Source organism: Coenobita brevimanus, unplaced genomic scaffold (assembly GCF_032717465.1).
Source record: "Coenobita brevimanus isolate Jiangsu-jjx unplaced genomic scaffold, ASM3271746v2 jjx.HiC_scaffold_1809, whole genome shotgun sequence".
Lineage (NCBI taxonomy): Eukaryota > Metazoa > Arthropoda > Malacostraca > Decapoda > Coenobitidae > Coenobita > Coenobita brevimanus.
In genome coordinates this window covers 55,233-64,410 of record NW_027642677.1, presented here as the reverse complement: position 1 = coordinate 64,410, position 9,178 = coordinate 55,233, and the positions used below count along the sequence as shown (strand labels likewise).

Here is a 9,178-nt window from a genome sequence, read left to right as displayed (position 1 = left end):
CAACCATCACAACTACTACTATTAGTACTACTACAACTACTACTACAATTACAACTATTACTACTACTATGCTACTAATATTACTACTACTAGAACCATCACTATTATTACTTCTGCTACAACAACCACTACTACTGTAACTACTACTGCCACTACAACCACTACTACTACTAAAACCCATACTACCACTACTATACTCCACTTCTTACACTAAGCCATGCTCTTACCTTCCTATCAGTCACCCCATCAGAGTCCAACTGAAGGCAGCACTGATGGAGTTCATTATGGGCCAGGTTGTGTGCTTTACTATCTATCTGTCTATCTATCTATTATCAGACGCCTCAATCCTGTAAGGGGTGGCCACAAACAAATCGCCTCCATGTCGCCCTGTCCCTGCCATGTCATTGCCCTGCTCCCAGATCTAGAAAAAAAAATATAAAATCAATTACATCTATTCACTGTACATCAAAACAAAGCATTATATATCTTGCTATCTGTTTGTCTGTCTATTTATGTCTGTCTATTTGTCTATCTACCTGTCCATCACTCATTTACCAAGGCTCCTACATGACTGTATGTGTTGGCCTTGGTCACCAGAAGGCTGCTCTCCAAGCTGCTCAATCTATAGCACCCTCTCTATTATCCCTTATCCCTGAGGTCACACTCTATGACCTCATCTGGGTATTTGTTTTTTTTTTTACTGTCTGATACACTGCCATACTGAACAACTTCTGCCTACCAGATTTCATTTATTTCCTGAACTGCTTCTCTCTGGAACTCACTTCCCCAGAATACTTTCCCCCAAAACTTCAACCTACAGTAGTTCACTTCCAAGTGTTAGGGATTTTTTTATGAATGGAAGACACTTGTTATCTAGTACAGTATATGGATTTTTTTTTCCCCTCCGTTTATCTCCTGTACAAAAATAAATAAATAAATAAATTGCTTAGGAAAAGGTTTTAGGGAGCTGTCTCAACTGATAAGGGAGAAAAAACAAATAAATAAACTGTTTAGGAAAGGATGTTAGTCAGCTAACTCAACTGACACGGGAGAAAAAAAAAAAAAACTAAATTGCTTAAGAAAAGGTGTTAGCGAGCTTCCTCAACTGACAAGGGAGAAAAGAAAAAAATAAAATAAATTGCTTAAAAAAACCCTGCTAATGCTTCCTTGTCTGCAATTCTTTAGTACAGTAAGACCCACACAGTCAGCTGTACTTGCCTGGGCAGGGTGAGTGATGACAGGAGGGGTGAGTGATGACAGGAGGGGTGAGTGATGACAGGAGGGGTGAGTGATGACAAGAGGGTGAGTGATGACAGGAGGGAACCAACACTGATACACCTTCCTTGATCATATTTTTTTTTTTTTTTTTTTATGTGTCCGACTCTGGGCATAGGCTTCACAGCCTGCTATCAAGGCCCAACAGTCCTCCTACATACCATACACCTCTGCATGGTCCTGTAAATGAAAAAAAGAAATCATCACCACCATCACTGCTGTCATCATCATTTTCACCACAATCAGTGTCACCATCATTATCTTTGTCATCATCACCACTGCCATCACTTTCACCATCACTCTTGTCATCATCATCTTCACCACAATCACTGTCACCATCATCATCATCATCATCACTGTCTTCACCATCATCATCATCATCACCATCATTCTCATCATCATCACCACCATCATCATCATCATCATCATCATCCAGACCTACTTTCCAACCCTGGGATGGTGTGAGGTAGGGTGCAGAGCCAGAAATAACTCAACAGAATGACAAACCACCTAAAGTCTATCTAGTTGAATGTGCCACACACTCACTCCCTCACCACTGCAGCCCCTGGAATCCTGACTCCACCTCATAAACATCCACACTTAAATGCTTCATATTCTGGCATTAATATCCTGTATATCTCAGTAGTAAGATGGAAAGATGGTTATTTTATGCTGTGGTACATAGACAAAGAGACAGACTGACAAATGAGGAAGTAAAGAAGCATTGTGGTGTTGATGTGGTTGAAAGTGTTGAGAAATACTCTGAGATGGTTTGGCTATGTGGAGAGGATGGACAATGAGAGACTGACTAGAAGAGTGCATGTGAATGAGGCAGAAGGGGAGACCAAGAATGAGATGCAATGATGGAGTGGAAAGGATGGGGAATGAAAGACTGACTAGAAGAGTTTGTGAGTGAGATGGGAGGGGATGAGATGGAAAGAAGGAGTGGAGAGGATGGAGAATAAGAGACTGACAGGAAGAGTACATGTGAGTGAGGTGGAGGGGGAGACCAAGATGAGGGATGGAATGGAGAAAGATATGAGAGAGGAGGGATGTGGGTTGGAGGGAGGGAAGAGGACAGGGTAACATGGAGGTAATTTGTTAGTGGCCACCCCTTACACGAATAAGGTGCCTTGCAACAGACAGATAGACACAGATGATAGAAAAATAGATAAAGTGATCAGATAGAGACATACCTGACAAACTATACGGTAGCCTGAGTGTAGAGATACCAGGCCATTCTCCAAAAGTGTTTATAGGAGCTGCAAGCCACGACTGCTGCAGTGCTTGTTGCCCAACACACTGTAAAAGAAAAAGACATGATGATGATAATAATAATAATAATAATAATAATAATAATAATAACAATTATAATAATAATAATAATAATAATAATACAGTATATACATCAAGGTACAACATAAGAGTCCAACAAACATTAGACCTCAAAGCTGTAATCACTGGCCACATTGGTTTTCTGTTTAATGAACCATATGCACATCCACCCACACCAAGAGTGAGTGAAGAGTGAGTTATGTATTATTCTGACTTTCAAACAGTCCCCCACAAAGTGTGCACACAAATGTCAAGGTATCTGGTCATCATCATCATCGGGACCTCCTATCCCACCCTAGGGCAGGGTGAGGAGTAGCAATGTCCAGACAGCCCAAATTTGTCAAGTCCAATGGGCCATGCTTCCATTCACTCATTATTCAAACCCCCAGAATCCTGGCTCTATCGGATACGCCAAAAACATTCACCAAGTTCTGTAGCTTTACATAAACGTATCTAATAGAGTCAATGGGCCACGCTTCCATTCACTCATCATTCAAGCCCCTGGAATCCTGGCTCTATCGGATATGCCAAAAACATTCCCCACGTTCTGTAGCTTCACACAAACATATCCAATAGAGTGGCATTTGGTAAAGATTAAATTCCAGACAACTAAGGCAATGACAGGCTTCAATAAAGCACTACTTTCTCAGAAATACAATACTAACGTAGATATGGAAGCCAACTCCACTGAACTCATTAGTGAATTGATTGTGTGTAAGGGACTGCTGGACGGAAGACCAATTTATGCAAATGCAAACAGCTTGTCAAAAATATTCTTTCATGTGTGTGATGTTTTTTGTTAATGAGCATTTCAGTGATGAGTGGTCTCTGCTCTTGGCAAATCTCATAAGTTTACCAAGACATGTAGAATAGCCACGATGGTTATGTTACAATTTTGACCCATGACTGAGTTAGGCTGGCCAGCTAGGTAGCAGAAGACACTCTGGAAGTCCCTCATTAGCACAACAGCAAGAAAATGGCTAACCAAATTAAGATTTTACTTGTGTATTAGTTATACAAATACATGCTATTGCCATTACATATATATAAATAAAGAAAGAAGTGCTTGTTAGAAAATAATATACAGTATATTGATCACTGTAATGGGTAATTCACCATACCGCTCATTCTATTAAACAGAACATGCTGTCTGACTTAAGGTTTTACAGTGGAAAATTTTCATGAAATACATAAAATAGATAGATCAACAGACAAAACTTCCTTTGGAGGATTTGTGGAATGTACAAAAGCAGTTTGCCACATTTGCATAAACAAATATGCTGCAAATACACCAGTAATCATAACACCAATAGACAAAAACTACAGGATGCATCTGTTAAACTACAGCCATAAGACTGTGCAAACATGACAATGAAAAACTACATCTTAAAACTCTTACCTTCTCCAGTCATGTTTTCTGATGAGTCTCGCTGATGGCCATTAGGTGTGTCTGGTGGATAATTCTGCTATGTATTCTCAGGCGTTGTTACCTGTGAGGTGGAGAAAGTAAAGGCATAATGAGATTCATAATGTATCATTGTTTATAAAGGTTCCAACATGCTTGCATGAATCAGCCTTGGTCACCTAATGGCAATTCTCCATGCTGCTCGATCTCTGGCAGCCTTTCTGTTCAGTTCCTTATCCCTGAAGTCACACTATGACTCATCCCAGGTCTTTTTCAGTCTGCCTCTTGCAACCCTACCCTCAACGTTCACATTTCTTACTTTTCACACCAAACTGTCATTCTCCATCCCCTCCACATGTCCTTACCATCTCAGTCTACCCCTGCTCATCACAACACCAATACACTCTCGTCCCATCCTTCCTCTCAATTCTTTAGTTGTAAGCCTAGTCCCCCCATGCCTTGCATTCAAGGATGCACTACACATCCATCTAATCACTGTCAGTTCTATATGTTTGAGCCAACAAATACAGCATCCTTTTCCTTTACTGTCCAGGCCTCACTGCCATACAGCATTACATTCCTAACACATGCCACATAAAAAGATTCCTTAGCAAGGAGAGAGAGTCCCCTCAATGTCAGGAGAGGCAACAGCTCCCTGAACTTCTTCCAACCACTCTTCACTCTAGCCAGAGAATTAGCTCCTGCCCCACCTGCAGCACATAACATGTCTCCCAAATAATAATAATACATTCATCCATCCATCATCCAATCTTACACTGCCCCATGAGGAGCGTAGGAGCCCGGGGCTAGGTAAGTTGGTCCCGACATTTAAGATGAGAGTGACCAGCCTCACTCATCCTTGAGTGGCATTACATGAGCAATAACCCCAACCATTCCTTGGATATAAACCCTCACTGGCTCAATCTGATTGGAGCACTGCAATTACCCACTGAACCACCAGGCACCATAATTTGGTTATATGGTTACCACCCAGCATAGTAAATGGTTTCCTGGTGTGCAGGAAACTATTTGGCTTGACACTCAATGTAGTCACCCACAGGCAGAAGGAAGAGGAAAGAATGAAGGAAAGAATGACAGAAGAGGGAGTGTACAGTATTACAAATTATTTACATTTAGAGTAGACATTCAGGAGAAATACACCAGATTACACTACTACTGCTTCTACTACCATATACCTTAACTTGCCCAACACTGTCTTCAGTCAGCCATATCATACATAGTTCAGAGGCAGAACAAGACAATGCTACAGCTAATTATCCCTTCCACAGCACTTCTTTGTGATGAGCATCATATTCTAGTGTTCATCTATTGTTCAAACTCAATATTCAAGATGCTGAGAATTTTTAAACCAAAAAGAAGACCATACCACTATTTTAATAGGCTTTTGTTACAGCTCAGTTTTCAAGACTGGAAGTTGTCACTTTTACATCAAATTAAAGTGAAATGAGTATAGTATAGTATATTATAATGTTCATCCTTACAAGATCATTTTCAAGATGAGGGACAGTTTATGCCAAGTTCAAGAAAACAGTATGGCTGCTTGGTTTGATAGGTAGGCCTAAATTTGTCCTTGCGCAGCTTATTTGTAGCATTTCATTTTTTTTCATTCATCATCCTACATTGCCCCATGAGGAATGAAAAAGGAAAAGAAAATGCTACAAATAAACTGCAAAAGGACAAATTTAGGCCTGCCTATCAAACTAAGCAGCCATATTCTTTTCTAGTACAAAGGCAAAAAGACTTTGACAAATCTAAATCTCACCCATAACACTTCAGGACTAACATCATAGTCTAGAGTTACTCTTGTTACAGCTCAGGAATATTGATGGAAAGAGAATTTTAGGCCAGGTTAGAGTAAAACCTGTATACTGCCATTTACAGTAGACTGCTTCATCATGGTCAATGGCTCAGCAAACATTGCAACCCCTTGATGTCAGGATTCCAGGGGCCTGAATGGTGGGAATGGCAGTGTGGCTCATTCAACTGGGCAAACACTGGTTAGTATCTCATTCCATCAAGTTTTCTTCTGTCTCTCTCTAGCCTACCTTGGGGTGGGAAAGGTGTGGATGATCCCAGTAACACATTAGCCACACATTCTTGCTCCCATAGCCAATCTTCTAACAAAGGGTCATTCCCACAACTATCACAAAGATGTGGTTGCATGGACACTAACAAGCCTTAACTAGGAGCTAGGAATGAGTCCGTTATTACTAAACTCGTTTACTCTAACTTGGTCTAAAATTTGCCATCCCTCCATCTTAAATGCTAAATTTTATTACTAGACAGGCACCAGGATATAAGGCTGGTCATGAAGTGCTATGGGATGAATGTAGAGACAAACCACTGTCTTTCTACCAATAAGCTGTGTGAAATAAGCCACAAAAAGAATGAAAATATGGACCTAGTTATTGTAACAGACCTATGGTCAAAATAACCCTCCCAATCTGACTACACTTGGCCATCAAATAACTGAAAAGGAGTTAGGGATCTTTACAAAGTTGTTACATGGAATCTTGAGCCCTAAGTAAGGAATGTTTCTCCTTGGTTACTAGTCATAATTACCCACCCAGTCTTACTACACCTGGCCATAAATAAACTGACATGGGACATGGGATCAGTGTTAGACAGGACTTTCTGTACCAAGTTATTTTTAGAATTTAATTTGTATCATCGTATCAGAGGCACCAACATCCTTGCATGCATCGGCACTGGTCACCTAATGGCAGCTCTCCACGCTGCTTGATGGGTTTCAAGTCACGCTGGCCCCTAGTTTTGCTGGCCCTGGCCACTCTGGCCTCCCACCCTAGTCACACTGGCCCCCCTTTCCTGACAGAAATCCAGTCGTTACAGCTGTTATTATTACTCATTTTTAGCTAACCTAATTATTATTATTAGCTAAGGGTCGGAGTGACTAGGGCGGGAAGAGCTATGGGCCGGGTGAGTCATTTCCGCTTGATCCACCATTATATCTCTTATGCTGCCACTTATCACAAACACTGACCAAGATGGAGTTATTTCCCACACCCTTGCAGCAAACTACACCTGGCCACACTTCCTCTGCTTTGACAGTACTGCCACCTGCCCTACATATCATCACTTTTGTTGGTGAAAGTCTGCTGTATGTATATCTAACCCCTCTAGAAAAGCCCCTTAAGCTATATAAAGCCATATGGAAGTAGCAGGCACAAAAAAATAATAGATATGGTTACGGCATACTGACCAAAGTCGTATCCAGCTAAATGTCCTCTCCAGCAATAGTGTTATGATGGTTGTGGTTGCTCTAGTAGTGGCTATGATAGTTCTGGTAGCTGTGGTGGTGGTAGTCCTGTACAGCTAAATGCCTTGATGCCGGAAAGGTGCCCACAAATTACTTCACCTCCATGTCATGCTGTTTTTTGCCATCATGCTGTCCTTCCCCCCAAACTCACACCCCTGAAAAAGAACACTGATATAAGCCATGACACTAAAAACTCCATAAAAAAAATCAATGAGTAAGCTTTAGAAATACTCAGGAATGTTTGCAAGACACGCTAAAGTCAATATTATCAGCATAAAAACAATTAATGGGAAGAAAAAGGAAAAAAAATCATATAAAAAATGTAAACGTCCTTCACCAGTCACAGCTCCAGCCAGACTGACTAAAGCTGGCAGATTCCACCAACCTCTACATTCTTTCCCTCCACTTGTTCCCTGCCCCCTCCATCCCCCCACCAGTTCCCACCCCTCCATCCCTCCCTTCATGTCCATTCCTCCTCCTTCCTGCCTCTCCTCCACCCCATCTCTCTCTCATTTCTTCCTTTCCCCTCCTTGTCTTTCCACCTCTAGTCATCCTTCTTCCCTCTACCTCTTCCTCTTACTGAAAAGCAGCTTTTTCCATCCCCCTCTTCCTCCTCTCTCCCTCTTCATCCCCCCCTCCTTCCTTCACTCTTATGTCTTCCTTCTCCTGTACTCCCTCTCCCTCCTCCTCCCTCCCCTGCAACATACAACAAGGGGGGGATTAGAAGCAATAGGAAAAAAGGGTGTATTACAATACAGTAGTAGCTACTACTGTCTGTTCAGTCAGAGGTACATTTTTTCATTTACTTTATCAAAAAAACTGCCTCGTGAAAATAAAATCACTTTAATCCTACTGGGGCTCCATAAGGCAGAACCTGGATGAAGAATGAATCCCAGCAGCAAACACTGAGTTTTATAGGTTGAGTTGATGAAAAAATCCCAGTGAAATGTGCCAATGATACACTTTCAATACAGGTGTCATTAGGCTGATGCCAACAGTTTCTCTGACTGCCAACAGGTTTTAATGTTATTTTGGGGCATCCTTAAGATATCTGAATAGACGGCTTGCTGTCCTACCAAAATTCCCACGGAACATTACAGTATTTTACTGAACTTACTACATGACTAAAGGACTCATTCCTACCTCACAACTATGGCAAGCTGCAAAATGATGACAATCTGGGCCAAGTCAAAGTGAATGAACTATATAGTCAATATTCAGCATGCAGTGTTTGATGAATGTCACATCCATTACTAAATTATACAAGATTCTGCCAATGGATGTGATAATTACATGATAACTCCAGAGGACATAGAATCAGTTCAGTCTAATTTACCATCAAATTAGAATAGAATGTCCCAGCAAATGCCACCATCCAAGTAAACATTGGCCTGGAACATCTTGCTGACCAACTTCATGGTGACAGGTTGGCGGCGCTACACCAATATGCTGGCTTCAAAGGGGGTGTTGTCTGCCCTGAAAAAAAAATAATATTAATAATCTATATACCAATCTATCTACAGCCAGATGCCTTAAGCCCATTAGGGGTGGAAAAATGCAATATTAATGTCTTCAAAGGGGGTGTCGTCTGCCCTGAAAAAATAGTAATTTGTCATTTCGTTTCTGAAGGCTCCAACATACTTGCAAGTGTCGGCCTTCGTCACCTAATGGCGGCTCTCCAAGCTGCTAGATCTCTGGTAGCCTCCCTATTCAGTCCTTTATCCTTCGGGTCACACTCAACTACCTCATCACAGGACTTTTTAGGGCTACCTCTTGCAACCCTACCCCCAACATTAACACTTCTCACTTTCTGTACCTGGTTATCATCTCCCATCCTCTCCACATGCCTAAACCATCTCAATCTA

At 41.4% G+C, this 9,178-nt stretch overlaps 1 long non-coding RNA gene across 1 annotated transcript; it reads right to left on the bottom strand.

Annotated features, from left to right (window-relative positions):
* Positions 1-298: 298 nt before the first annotated feature.
* LOC145389668 (uncharacterized) lies at positions 299-8,752 on the bottom strand. The gene is made up of 4 exons (XR_013895499.1): positions 8,650-8,752; positions 7,257-7,468; positions 4,010-4,100; positions 299-421 (listed from the first exon to the last, which is right to left on the bottom strand). It is a non-coding gene; the product is annotated as an uncharacterized LOC145389668 (long non-coding RNA).
* Between the last annotated feature and the right edge of the window lie 426 nt (positions 8,753-9,178).